The 12,412-nt window shown below is 49.0% G+C and overlaps 13 non-coding genes across 13 annotated transcripts; 9 read left to right on the forward strand and 4 right to left on the reverse strand.

Annotated features, from left to right (window-relative positions):
* The first annotated feature begins 1,016 nt into the window (after positions 1-1,016).
* Trnap-ugg (transfer RNA proline (anticodon UGG)) lies at positions 1,017-1,088 on the forward strand. The gene has a single exon. It is a non-coding gene; the product is annotated as a tRNA-Pro (tRNA).
* A 601-nt stretch (positions 1,089-1,689) lies between these two features.
* Trnav-uac (transfer RNA valine (anticodon UAC)) lies at positions 1,690-1,762 on the reverse strand. The gene has a single exon. It is a non-coding gene; the product is annotated as a tRNA-Val (tRNA).
* A 235-nt stretch (positions 1,763-1,997) lies between these two features.
* On the forward strand, positions 1,998-2,069 carry Trnap-cgg (transfer RNA proline (anticodon CGG)). The gene has a single exon. It is a non-coding gene; the product is annotated as a tRNA-Pro (tRNA).
* A 1,647-nt stretch (positions 2,070-3,716) lies between these two features.
* Positions 3,717-3,788, forward strand: Trnap-ugg (transfer RNA proline (anticodon UGG)). Its single transcript has one exon. It is a non-coding gene; the product is annotated as a tRNA-Pro (tRNA).
* A 601-nt stretch (positions 3,789-4,389) lies between these two features.
* Positions 4,390-4,462, reverse strand: Trnav-uac (transfer RNA valine (anticodon UAC)). Its single transcript has one exon. It is a non-coding gene; the product is annotated as a tRNA-Val (tRNA).
* Positions 4,463-4,697: 235 nt separating this feature from the next.
* Trnap-cgg (transfer RNA proline (anticodon CGG)) lies at positions 4,698-4,769 on the forward strand. Its single transcript has one exon. It is a non-coding gene; the product is annotated as a tRNA-Pro (tRNA).
* A 1,647-nt stretch (positions 4,770-6,416) lies between these two features.
* Positions 6,417-6,488, forward strand: Trnap-ugg (transfer RNA proline (anticodon UGG)). The gene has a single exon. It is a non-coding gene; the product is annotated as a tRNA-Pro (tRNA).
* A 601-nt stretch (positions 6,489-7,089) lies between these two features.
* On the reverse strand, positions 7,090-7,162 carry Trnav-uac (transfer RNA valine (anticodon UAC)). Its single transcript has one exon. It is a non-coding gene; the product is annotated as a tRNA-Val (tRNA).
* Positions 7,163-7,397: 235 nt separating this feature from the next.
* Trnap-cgg (transfer RNA proline (anticodon CGG)) lies at positions 7,398-7,469 on the forward strand. Its single transcript has one exon. It is a non-coding gene; the product is annotated as a tRNA-Pro (tRNA).
* Positions 7,470-9,103: 1,634 nt separating this feature from the next.
* Trnap-ugg (transfer RNA proline (anticodon UGG)) lies at positions 9,104-9,175 on the forward strand. Its single transcript has one exon. It is a non-coding gene; the product is annotated as a tRNA-Pro (tRNA).
* Positions 9,176-9,776: 601 nt separating this feature from the next.
* On the reverse strand, positions 9,777-9,849 carry Trnav-uac (transfer RNA valine (anticodon UAC)). The gene has a single exon. It is a non-coding gene; the product is annotated as a tRNA-Val (tRNA).
* Positions 9,850-10,084: 235 nt separating this feature from the next.
* On the forward strand, positions 10,085-10,156 carry Trnap-cgg (transfer RNA proline (anticodon CGG)). The gene has a single exon. It is a non-coding gene; the product is annotated as a tRNA-Pro (tRNA).
* A 1,646-nt stretch (positions 10,157-11,802) lies between these two features.
* On the forward strand, positions 11,803-11,874 carry Trnap-ugg (transfer RNA proline (anticodon UGG)). Its single transcript has one exon. It is a non-coding gene; the product is annotated as a tRNA-Pro (tRNA).
* Positions 11,875-12,412: the final 538 nt, after the last annotated feature.

The following is a 12,412-nucleotide window of genomic DNA, read 5'->3' on the forward strand; positions in this document are numbered from 1 at the left end:
AATTGGGATTAAGCAAAAATTTATTGTGTGGTCGAGCGACAGCCTCGGCTCGCTCTTCCTACATGATCGCTTCTTGTGCGGAATAATTCCTAGCTCGCCGATGGCTTCAGAGTTGGTCTTCTCGAAGTTTTGCTTTCGCACTGCATTCCGCAATCTTTTCGTTATGAGTTGTGTGCTTCGGTTTCCCGACTTTCTTGTGTTTAGTGCGTTTGGCTTCTCTTAACCCTTAGCCACCGCTTGCCGAAATTTCCACACTATCATCTGTCGATCTGCAGAGTTCGATGAAGGCATCGCGGCCGTTCCTGAGCTCGTGGAACGGTCGAATCTGTAGTTGTTTCCAGATCTCTCCCACACAACAGCCTCCCAGAAGCTTGGATTACATAAGTACGCCACTACTCCCAGCCGGAGATTCACGATTGAAAGCAGAATGACATGAGCTACACGCAGCTCCGATGTTTTTTTTTTTTTGTGTCTGACCTACTTTGAAAGACTTTGTAGTCGATTTACTTACTACTATCGCTGTTGGAAACCAGGTGATAACCGCACAGTATTTTAGAGACGATCAGGTAATGAAAATTTAGAATAAGTAAAATAGTATCAAAAGAAGTTGTGTGGTGGAGCAGCACATGCAATTCACGCTTCCTAGATAATCGTTACTGCATAGAATAATTCTTTTGTCTGCGGCGTCTTCAGTATCCGTCTTCTGGAAATTTTGCTTGCAGTATATTGTGCAATCTTTTCGTTATGAGTTGGTGCTTGGTTTCCCGATGTTCTTTTGTTTAGTGCATTCGCCTTCTCTTAACCCTGAGAAACCACATTCCGAAACTGAGGCACTGCCGGCTGTTCATAAGCAGTGCTCGATGAAGTTATTTCACTTTTTATTCGTTGCCTTTAATATTCTTCTCATCAGTGGTGAGTGCTGCCTGCAGAAAGCGTTTATCTTGCGAATTCGCGTGGAAGTTTGTGTTCCCTGTGAGGCCCACTACTTGGGATTAACTTGACTGCTCCAGCCAGGTGGCTCGTTGGTCTAGGGGTATGATTCCTGCTTTGGGTGCAGGAGGTCCCGGGTTCAAATCCCGGACGAGCCCTGCCATTTTGACCGTGCTGAAGCGTAGGTGGAACTCAGCCCCGGTTGCAGCTCCTCAATGAAGAGTAGACGCCTGTTATAGCACGTGGATATAACAAGAATGCGGCACCAGTAAAGTACGTAGGTGGAATTCGGTAGAAAGGCAGACGGTAATTTTGCATGCAACGGAAAACAAGGTTGTCTTTGCGGGATATGTGCACCGTGAGTGGAGATTCAGCTTAATTGTGCGACAGTCTACCCTCATCTTACTAGCGACGGCAACAACCAAGGGGTGGCATGTAAGATTGAGCGTGGCTAAGAGTTTCTCATTATTAGTTAGCATCACACTTTGACAGAGCTGTGACAAGGCGAGTAGGGTGGGCTCAGGAAAGCCAGTAGCAAGCGCACTTGAAGTAGCCCTGAAGAACCGGATTATAAATTTTGCCAGCCATAATGGAGCTAGGGGCGTTCTCAGTTACCAAATACCGGTGCAATAAGAGAGCAACAGTATTTGACAGTAAAATGACGCCCTATCCGTCTAGCATACAACATTGCTTGTCTCTGCATACGCGGACGTGAGGTCATCACGGAAATGAAATCCGAAATATAGATTAAAATTGTTGTGTTCCCGCCCGGGATCGAACCGGGGACCTTCTGCGTGTAAAGCAGACGTGATAACCGCTACACCACGGAAACGACGGTTCTTTTCATGTACCACCCGGAGACTCGTAATAGCAACAGTTTTTCTTCTGTGTTAGCAAGGGCATCGGCTACGAGCTCCCTCCGATTCGTGAAGTTCCTGTAGTAAAAGACGTCGATGGAAACAATCCAACCGCGACAGACAGGGAGAACGCTGGCTGAGCTGCAGCCCTACATGGTGAGACCATCAAAGGTGGCGTCATTCACATGCAGTGCGTTTTCGGAACGAATAGGCTCGTTGGTCTAGGGGTATGATTCCTGCTTCGGGTGCAGGAGGTCCCGGGTTCAAATACCGGACGAGCCCTTGCGTTTTGTACAACGGTGTGGTAACAAATCGCATGGCGGCGGCTGTTTCGCGCATTTCCAGGCCTCCAAGTCAGCGCTAAAATCCGACAACCAGTTCTGAAACCGTTTCATGTTTCATTTGAGCCATGTGCACCCTGCTGATGGAACGTTTGAAGTTGATTTAAATGGTCACAGTAGAGATCGTAGCAAGTGTCTTGCTGAGTGCGACGAAAACGGGTTTCCGCCCGCAATCGAGCCGGGGACCTTCTGCGTGTTCGGCACGGCGCCTGGGCTCGGCGGCAGCTGCTGCTCTTTCCTTCCTTACGAGATACCGTCGATTCGCGCAGTCGTTATTGCAAAAGATGTCACCAAAGGCAATCGCTTCGTTAGCGGCACTTTGCCTGGGCTCGGCGGCAGCTCTACATGGAGGCACCAGCAGCCCAGCCAGGCCGCCGCCGCCACCGGTGCGCCACAGCGCAAGGAGCCGGCGGCCGCCCTGCAATGCCCCTGTCGTTGCATATTCCACCCGCCCCATATCCTCTCCATGTCTGACTCACTACGCCAAATGACACTGCAGTCGACGTGCTTATTACTATCGCTTTTGGAAGAACCAAGGCGCAGTATTCTAGTGTCGAACCGGTACTGCAAATTGGGATTAAGCAAAAATTTATTGTGTGGTCGAGCGACAGCCTCGGCTCGCTCTTCCTACATGATCGCTTCTTGTGCGGAATAATTCCTAGCTCGCCGATGGCTTCAGAGTTGGTCTTCTCGAAGTTTTGCTTTCGCACTGCATTCCGCAATCTTTTCGTTATGAGTTGTGTGCTTCGGTTTCCCGACTTTCTTGTGTTTAGTGCGTTTGGCTTCTCTTAACCCTTAGCCACCGCTTGCCGAAATTTCCACACTATCATCTGTCGATCTGCAGAGTTCGATGAAGGCATCGCGGCCGTTCCTGAGCTCGTGGAACGGTCGAATCTGTAGTTGTTTCCAGATCTCTCCCACACAACAGCCTCCCAGAAGCTTGGATTACATAAGTACGCCACTACTCCCAGCCGGAGATTCACGATTGAAAGCAGAATGACATGAGCTACACGCAGCTCCGATGTTTTTTTTTTTTTTTTGTGTCTGACCTACTTTGAAAGACTTTGTAGTCGATTTACTTACTACTATCGCTGTTGGAAACCAGGTGATAACCGCACAGTATTTTAGAGACGATCAGGTAATGAAAATTTAGAATAAGTAAAATAGTATCAAAAGAAGTTGTGTGGTGGAGCAGCACATGCAATTCACGCTTCCTAGATAATCGTTACTGCATAGAATAATTCTTTTGTCTGCGGCGTCTTCAGTATCCGTCTTCTGGAAATTTTGCTTGCAGTATATTGTGCAATCTTTTCGTTATGAGTTGGTGCTTGGTTTCCCGATGTTCTTTTGTTTAGTGCATTCGCCTTCTCTTAACCCTGAGAAACCACATTCCGAAACTGAGGCACTGCCGGCTGTTCATAAGCAGTGCTCGATGAAGTTATTTCACTTTTTATTCGTTGCCTTTAATATTCTTCTCATCAGTGGTGAGTGCTGCCTGCAGAAAGCGTTTATCTTGCGAATTCGCGTGGAAGTTTGTGTTCCCTGTGAGGCCCACTACTTGGGATTAACTTGACTGCTCCAGCCAGGTGGCTCGTTGGTCTAGGGGTATGATTCCTGCTTTGGGTGCAGGAGGTCCCGGGTTCAAATCCCGGACGAGCCCTGCCATTTTGACCGTGCTGAAGCGTAGGTGGAACTCAGCCCCGGTTGCAGCTCCTCAATGAAGAGTAGACGCCTGTTATAGCACGTGGATATAACAAGAATGCGGCACCAGTAAAGTACGTAGGTGGAATTCGGTAGAAAGGCAGACGGTAATTTTGCATGCAACGGAAAACAAGGTTGTCTTTGCGGGATATGTGCACCGTGAGTGGAGATTCAGCTTAATTGTGCGACAGTCTACCCTCATCTTACTAGCGACGGCAACAACCAAGGGGTGGCATGTAAGATTGAGCGTGGCTAAGAGTTTCTCATTATTAGTTAGCATCACACTTTGACAGAGCTGTGACAAGGCGAGTAGGGTGGGCTCAGGAAAGCCAGTAGCAAGCGCACTTGAAGTAGCCCTGAAGAACCGGATTATAAATTTTGCCAGCCATAATGGAGCTAGGGGCGTTCTCAGTTACCAAATACCGGTGCAATAAGAGAGCAACAGTATTTGACAGTAAAATGACGCCCTATCCGTCTAGCATACAACATTGCTTGTCTCTGCATACGCGGACGTGAGGTCATCACGGAAATGAAATCCGAAATATAGATTAAAATTGTTGTGTTCCCGCCCGGGATCGAACCGGGGACCTTCTGCGTGTAAAGCAGACGTGATAACCGCTACACCACGGAAACGACGGTTCTTTTCATGTACCACCCGGAGACTCGTAATAGCAACAGTTTTTCTTCTGTGTTAGCAAGGGCATCGGCTACGAGCTCCCTCCGATTCGTGAAGTTCCTGTAGTAAAAGACGTCGATGGAAACAATCCAACCGCGACAGACAGGGAGAACGCTGGCTGAGCTGCAGCCCTACATGGTGAGACCATCAAAGGTGGCGTCATTCACATGCAGTGCGTTTTCGGAACGAATAGGCTCGTTGGTCTAGGGGTATGATTCCTGCTTCGGGTGCAGGAGGTCCCGGGTTCAAATACCGGACGAGCCCTTGCGTTTTGTACAACGGTGTGGTAACAAATCGCATGGCGGCGGCTGTTTCGCGCATTTCCAGGCCTCCAAGTCAGCGCTAAAATCCGACAACCAGTTCTGAAACCGTTTCATGTTTCATTTGAGCCATGTGCACCCTGCTGATGGAACGTTTGAAGTTGATTTAAATGGTCACAGTAGAGATCGTAGCAAGTGTCTTGCTGAGTGCGACGAAAACGGGTTTCCGCCCGCAATCGAGCCGGGGACCTTCTGCGTGTTCGGCACGGCGCCTGGGCTCGGCGGCAGCTGCTGCTCTTTCCTTCCTTACGAGATACCGTCGATTCGCGCAGTCGTTATTGCAAAAGATGTCACCAAAGGCAATCGCTTCGTTAGCGGCACTTTGCCTGGGCTCGGCGGCAGCTCTACATGAAGGCACCAGCAGCCCAGCCAGGCCGCCGCCGGCACCGGTGCGCCACAGGGCAAGGAGCTGGCGGCCGCCCTGCAATGCCCCTGTCGTTGCATATTCCACCCGCCCCATATCCTCTCCATGTCTGACTCACTACCCCAAATGACACTGCAGTCGACGTGCTTATTACTATCGCTTTTGGAAGAACCAAGGCGCAGTATTCTAGTGTCGAACCGGTACTGCAAATTGGGATTAAGCAAAAATTTATTGTGTGGTCGAGCGACAGCCTCGGCTCGCTCTTCCTACATGATCGCTTCTTGTGCGGAATAATTCCTAGCTCGCCGATGGCTTCAGAGTTGGTCTTCTCGAAGTTTTGCTTTCGCACTGCATTCCGCAATCTTTTCGTTATGAGTTGTGTGCTTCGGTTTCCCGACTTTCTTGTGTTTAGTGCGTTTGGCTTCTCTTAACCCTTAGCCACCGCTTGCCGAAATTTCCACACTATCATCTGACGATCTGCAGAGTTCGATGAAGGCATCGCGGCCGTTCCTGAGCTCGTGGAACGGTCGAATCTGTAGTTGTTTCCAGATCTCTCCCACACAACAGCCTCCCAGAAGCTTGGATTACATAAGTACGCCACTACTCCCAGCCGGAGATTCACGATTGAAAGCAGAATGACATGAGCTACACGCAGCTCCGATGTTTTTTTTTTTTTTTTGTGTCTGACCTACTTTGAAAGACTTTGTAGTCGATTTACTTACTACTATCGCTGTTGGAAACCAGGTGATAACCGCACAGTATTTTAGAGACGATCAGGTAATGAAAATTTAGAATAAGTAAAATAGTATCAAAAGAAGTTGTGTGGTGGAGCAGCACATGCAATTCACGCTTCCTAGATAATCGTTACTGCATAGAATAATTCTTTTGTCTGCGGCGTCTTCAGTATCCGTCTTCTGGAAATTTTGCTTGCAGTATATTGTGCAATCTTTTCGTTATGAGTTGGTGCTTGGTTTCCCGATGTTCTTTTGTTTAGTGCATTCGCCTTCTCTTAACCCTGAGAAACCACATTCCGAAACTGAGGCACTGCCGGCTGTTCATAAGCAGTGCTCGATGAAGTTATTTCACTTTTTATTCGTTGCCTTTAATATTCTTCTCATCAGTGGTGAGTGCTGCCTGCAGAAAGCGTTTATCTTGCGAATTCGCGTGGAAGTTTGTGTTCCCTGTGAGGCCCACTACTTGGGATTAACTTGACTGCTCCAGCCAGGTGGCTCGTTGGTCTAGGGGTATGATTCCTGCTTTGGGTGCAGGAGGTCCCGGGTTCAAATCCCGGACGAGCCCTGCCATTTTGACCGTGCTGAAGCGTAGGTGGAACTCAGCCCCGGTTGCAGCTCCTCAATGAAGAGTAGACGCCTGTTATAGCACGTGGATATAACAAGAATGCGGCACCAGTAAAGTACGTAGGTGGAATTCGGTAGAAAGGCAGACGGTAATTTTGCATGCAACGGAAAACAAGGTTGTCTTTGCGGGATATGTGCACCGTGAGTGGAGATTCAGCTTAATTGTGCGACAGTCTACCCTCATCTTACTAGCGACGGCAACAACCAAGGGGTGGCATGTAAGATTGAGCGTGGCTAAGAGTTTCTCATTATTAGTTAGCATCACACTTTGACAGAGCTGTGACAAGGCGAGTAGGGTGGGCTCAGGAAAGCCAGTAGCAAGCGCACTTGAAGTAGCCCTGAAGAACCGGATTATAAATTTTGCCAGCCATAATGGAGCTAGGGGCGTTCTCAGTTACCAAATACCGGTGCAATAAGAGAGCAACAGTATTTGACAGTAAAATGACGCCCTATCCGTCTAGCATACAACATTGCTTGTCTCTGCATACGCGGACGTGAGGTCATCACGGAAATGAAATCCGAAATATAGATTAAAATTGTTGTGTTCCCGCCCGGGATCGAACCGGGGACCTTCTGCGTGTAAAGCAGACGTGATAACCGCTACACCACGGAAACGACGGTTCTTTTCATGTACCACCCGGAGACTCGTAATAGCAACAGTTTTTCTTCTGTGTTAGCAAGGGCATCGGCTACGAGCTCCCTCCGATTCGTGAAGTTCCTGTAGTAAAAGACGTCGATGGAAACAATCCAACCGCGACAGACAGGGAGAACGCTGGCTGAGCTGCAGCCCTACATGGTGAGACCATCAAAGGTGGCGTCATTCACATGCAGTGCGTTTTCGGAACGAATAGGCTCGTTGGTCTAGGGGTATGATTCCTGCTTCGGGTGCAGGAGGTCCCGGGTTCAAATACCGGACGAGCCCTTGCGTTTTGTACAACGGTGTGGTAACAAATCGCATGGCGGCGGCTGTTTCGCGCATTTCCAGGCCTCCAAGTCAGCGCTAAAATCCGACAACCAGTTCTGAAACCGTTTCATGTTTCATTTGAGCCATGTGCACCCTGCTGATGGAACGTTTGAAGTTGATTTAAATGGTCACACTAGAGATCGTAGCAAGTGTCTTGCTGAGTGCGACGAAAACGGGTTTCCGCCCGCAATCGAGCCGGGGACCTTCTGCGTGTTCGGCACGGCGCCTGGGCTCGGCGGCAGCTGCTGCTCTTTCCTTCCTTACGAGATACCGTCGATTCGCGCAGTCGTTATTGCAAAAGATGTCACCAAAGGCAATCGCTTCGTTAGCGGCACTTTGCCTGGGCTCGGCGGCAGCTCTACATGAAGGCACCAGCAGCCCAGCCAGGCCGCCGCCGGCACCGGTGCGCCACAGGGCAAGGAGCCGGCGGCCGCCCTGCAATGCCCCTGTCGTTGCATATTCCACCCGCTCCATGTCTGACTCACTACCCCAAATGACAATGCAGTCGACGTGCTTATTACTATCGCTTTTGGAAGAACCAAGGCGCAGTATTCTAGTGTCGAACCGGTACTGCAAATTGGGATTAAGCAAAAATTTATTGTGTGGTCGAGCGACAGCCTCGGCTCGCTCTTCCTACATGATCGCTTCTTGTGCGGAATAATTCCTAGCTCGCCGATGGCTTCAGAGTTGGTCTTCTCGAAGTTTTGCTTTCGCACTGCATTCCGCAATCTTTTCGTTATGAGTTGTGTGCTTCGGTTTCCCGACTTTTTTGTGTTTAGTGCGTTTGGCTTCTCTTAACCCTTAGCCGCCGCTTGCCGAAATTTCCACACTATCATCTGTCGATCTGCAGAGCTCGATGAAGGCATCGCGGCCGTTCCTGAGCTCGTGGAACGGTCGAATCTGTAGTTGTTTCCAGATCTCTCCCACACAACGGCCTCCCAGAAGCTTGGATTACATAAGTACGCCACTACTCCCAGCCGGAGATTCACGATTGAAAGCAGAATGACATGAGCTACACGCAGCTCCGATTTTTTTTTTTTTTTGTGTCTGACCTACTTTGAAAGACTTTGTAGTCGATTTACTTACTACTATCGCTGTTGGAAACCAGGTGATAACAGCACAGTATTTTAGAGACGATCAGGTAATGAAAATTTAGAATAAGTAAAATAGTATCAAAAGAAGTTGTGTGGTGGAGCAGCACATGCAATTCACGCTTCCGAGATAATCGTTACTGCATAGAATATTTCTTTTGTCTGCGGCGTCTTCAGTATCCGTCTTCTGGAAATTTTGCTTGCAGTATATTGTGCAATCTTTTCGTTATGAGTTGGTGCTTGGTTTCCCGATGTTCTTTTGTTTAGTGCATTCGCCTTCTCTTAACCATGAAGAAACCACATTCCGAAACTGAGGCACTGACGGCTGTTCATAAGCAGTGCTCGATGAAGTTATTTCACTTTTTATTCGTTGCCTTTAATATTCTTCCCATCAGTGGTGAGTGCTGCCTGCAGAAAGCGTTTATCTTGCGAATTCGCGTGAAAGTTTGTGTTCCCTGTGAGGCCCACTACTTCGGATTAACTTGACTGCTCCAGCCAGGTGGCTCGTTGGTCTAGGGGTATGATTCCTGCTTTGGGTGCAGGAGGTCCCGGGTTCAAATCCCGGACGAGCCCTGCCATTTTGACCGTGCTGAAGCGTAGGTGGAACTCAGCCCCGGTTGCAGCTCCTCAATGAAGAGTAGACGCCTGTTATAGCACGTGGATATAACAAGAATGCGGCACCAGTAAAGTACGTAGGTGGAATTCGGTAGAAAGGCAGACGGTAATTTTGCATGCAACGGAAAACAAGGTTGTCTTTGCGGGATATGTGCACCGTGAGTGGAGATTCAGCTTAATTGTGCGACAGTCTACCCTCATCTTACTAGCGACGGCAACAACCAAGGGGTGGCATGTAAGATTGAGCGTGGCTAAGAGTTTCTCATTATTAGTTAGCATCACACTTTGACAGAGCTGTGACAAGGCGAGTAGGGTGGGCTCAGGAAAACCAGTAGCAAGCGCACTTGAAGTAGCCCTGAAGAACCGGATTATAAATTTTGCCAGCCATAATGGAGCTAGGGGCGTTCTCAGTTACCAAATACCGGTGCAATAAGAGAGCAACAGTATTTGACAGTAAAATGACGCCCTATCCGTCTAGCATACAACATTGCTTGTCTCTGCATACGCGGACGTGAGGTCATCACGGAAATGAAATCCGAAATATAGATTAAAATTGTTGTGTTCCCGCCCGGGATCGAACCGGGGACCTTCTGCGTGTAAAGCAGACGTGATAACCGCTACACCACGGAAACGACGGTTCTTTTCATGTACCACCCGGAGACTCGTAATAGCAACAGTTTTTCTTCTGTGTTAGCAAGGGCATCGGCTACGAGCTCCCTCCGATTCGTGAAGTTCCTGTAGTAAAAGACGTCGATGGAAACAATCCAACCGCGACAGACAGGGAGAACGCTGGCTGAGCTGCAGCCCTACATGGTGAGACCATCAAAGGTGGCGTCATTCACATGCAGTGCGTTTTCGGAACGAATAGGCTCGTTGGTCTAGGGGTATGATTCCTGCTTCGGGTGCAGGAGGTCCCGGCTTCAAATACCGGACGAGCCCTTGCGTTTTGTACAACGGTGTGGTAACAAATCGCATGGCGGCGGCTGTTTCGCGCATTTCCAGGCCTCCAAGTCAGCGCTAAAATCCGACAACCAGTTCTGAAACCGTTTCATGTTTCATTTGTGCCATGTGCACCCTGCTGATGGAACGTTTGAAGTTGATTTAAATGGTCACAGTAGAGATCGTAGCAAGTGTCTTGCTGAGTGCGACGAAAACGGGTTTCCGCCCGCAATCGAGCCGGGGACCTTCTGCGTGTTCGGCACGGCGCCTGGGCTCGGCGGCAGCTGCTGCTCTTTCCTTCCTTACGAGATACCGTCGATTCGCGCAGTCGTTATTGCAAAAGATGTCACCAAAGGCAATCGCTTCGTTAGCGGCACTTTGCCTGGGCTCGGCGGCAGCTCTACATGGAGGCACCAGCAGCCCAGCCAGGCCGCCGCCGGCACCGGTGCGCCACAGCGCAAGGAGCCGGCGGCCGCCCTGCAATGCCCCTGTCGTTGCATATTCCACCCGCCCCATATCCTCTCCATGTCTGACTCACTACCCCAAATGACACTGCAGTCGACGTGCTTATTACTATCGCTTTTGGAAGAACCAAGGCGCAGTATTCTAGTGTCGAACCGGTACTGCAAATTGGGATTAAGCAAAAATTTATTGTGTGGTCGAGCGACAGCCTCGGCTCGCTCTTCCTACATGATCGCTTCTTGTGCGGAATAATTCCTAGCTCGCCGATGGCTTCAGAGTTGGTCTTCTCGAAGTTTTGCTTTCGCACTGCATTCCGCAATCTTTTCGTTATGAGTTGTGTGCTTCGGTTTCCCGACTTTTTTGTGTTTAGTGCGTTTGGCTTCTCTTAACCCTTAGCCGCCGCTTGCCGAAATTTCCACACTATCATCTGTCGATCTGCAGAGCTCGATGAAGGCATCGCGGCCGTTCCTGAGCTCGTGGAACGGTCGAATCTGTAGTTGTTTCCAGATCTCTCCCACACAACGGCCTCCCAGAAGCTTGGATTACATAAGTACGCCACTACTCCCAGCCGGAGATTCACGATTGAAAGCAGAATGACATGAGCTACACGCAGCTCCGATTTTTTTTTTTTTTTTGTGTCTGACCTACTTTGAAAGACTTTGTAGTCGATTTACTTACTACTATCGCTGTTGGAAACCAGGTGATAACCGCACAGTATTTTAGAGACGATCAGGTAATGAAAATTTAGAATAAGTAAAATAGTATCAAAAGAAGTTGTGTGGTGGAGCAGCACATGCAATTCACGCTTCCGAGATAATCGTTACTGCATAGAATATTTCTTTTGTCTGCGGCGTCTTCAGTATCCGTCTTCTGGAAATTTTGCTTGCAGTATATTGTGCAATCTTTTCGTTATGAGTTGGTGCTTGGTTTCCCGATGTTCTTTTGTTTAGTGCATTCGCCTTCTCTTAACCATGAAGAAACCACATTCCGAAACTGAGGCACTGACGGCTGTTCATAAGCAGTGCTCGATGAAGTTATTTCACTTTTTATTCGTTGCCTTTAATATTCTTCTCATCAGTGGTGAGTGCTGCCTGCAGAAAGCGTTTATCTTGCGAATTCGCGTGAATGTTTGTGTTCCCTGTGAGGCCCACTACTTCGGATTAACTTGACTGCTCCAGCCAGGTGGCTCGTTGGTCTAGGGGTATGATTCCTGCTTTGGGTGCAGGAGGTCCCGGGTTCAAATCCCGGACGAGCCCTGCCATTTTGACCGTGCTGAAGCGTAGGTGGAACTCAGCCCCGGTTGCAGCTCCTCAATGAAGAGTAGACGCCTGTTATAGCACGTGGATATAACAAGAATGCGGCACCAGTAAAGTACGTAGGTGGAATTCGGTAGAAAGGCAGACGGTAACTTTGCATGCAACGGAAAACAAGGTTGTCTTTGCGGGATATGTGCACCGTGAGTGGAGATTCAGCTTAATTGTGCGACAGTCTACCCTCATCTTACTAGCGACGGCAACAACCAAGGGGTGGCATGTAAGATTGAGCGTGGCTAAGAGTTTCTCATTATTAGTTAGCATCACACTTTGACAGAGCTGTGACAAGGCGAGTAGGGTGGGCTCAGGAAAGCCAGTAGCAAGCGCACTTGAAGTAGCCCTGAAGAACCGGATTATAAATTTTGCCAGCCATAATGGAGCTAGGGGCGTTCTCAGTTACCAAATACCGGTGCAATAAGAGAGCAACAGTATTTGACAGTAAAATGACGCCCTATCCGTCTAGCATACAACATTGCTTGTC

This window comes from Schistocerca serialis, chromosome 2 (assembly GCF_023864345.2).
Source record: "Schistocerca serialis cubense isolate TAMUIC-IGC-003099 chromosome 2, iqSchSeri2.2, whole genome shotgun sequence".
In the NCBI taxonomy this organism is placed as follows: domain Eukaryota; kingdom Metazoa; phylum Arthropoda; class Insecta; order Orthoptera; family Acrididae; genus Schistocerca; species Schistocerca serialis.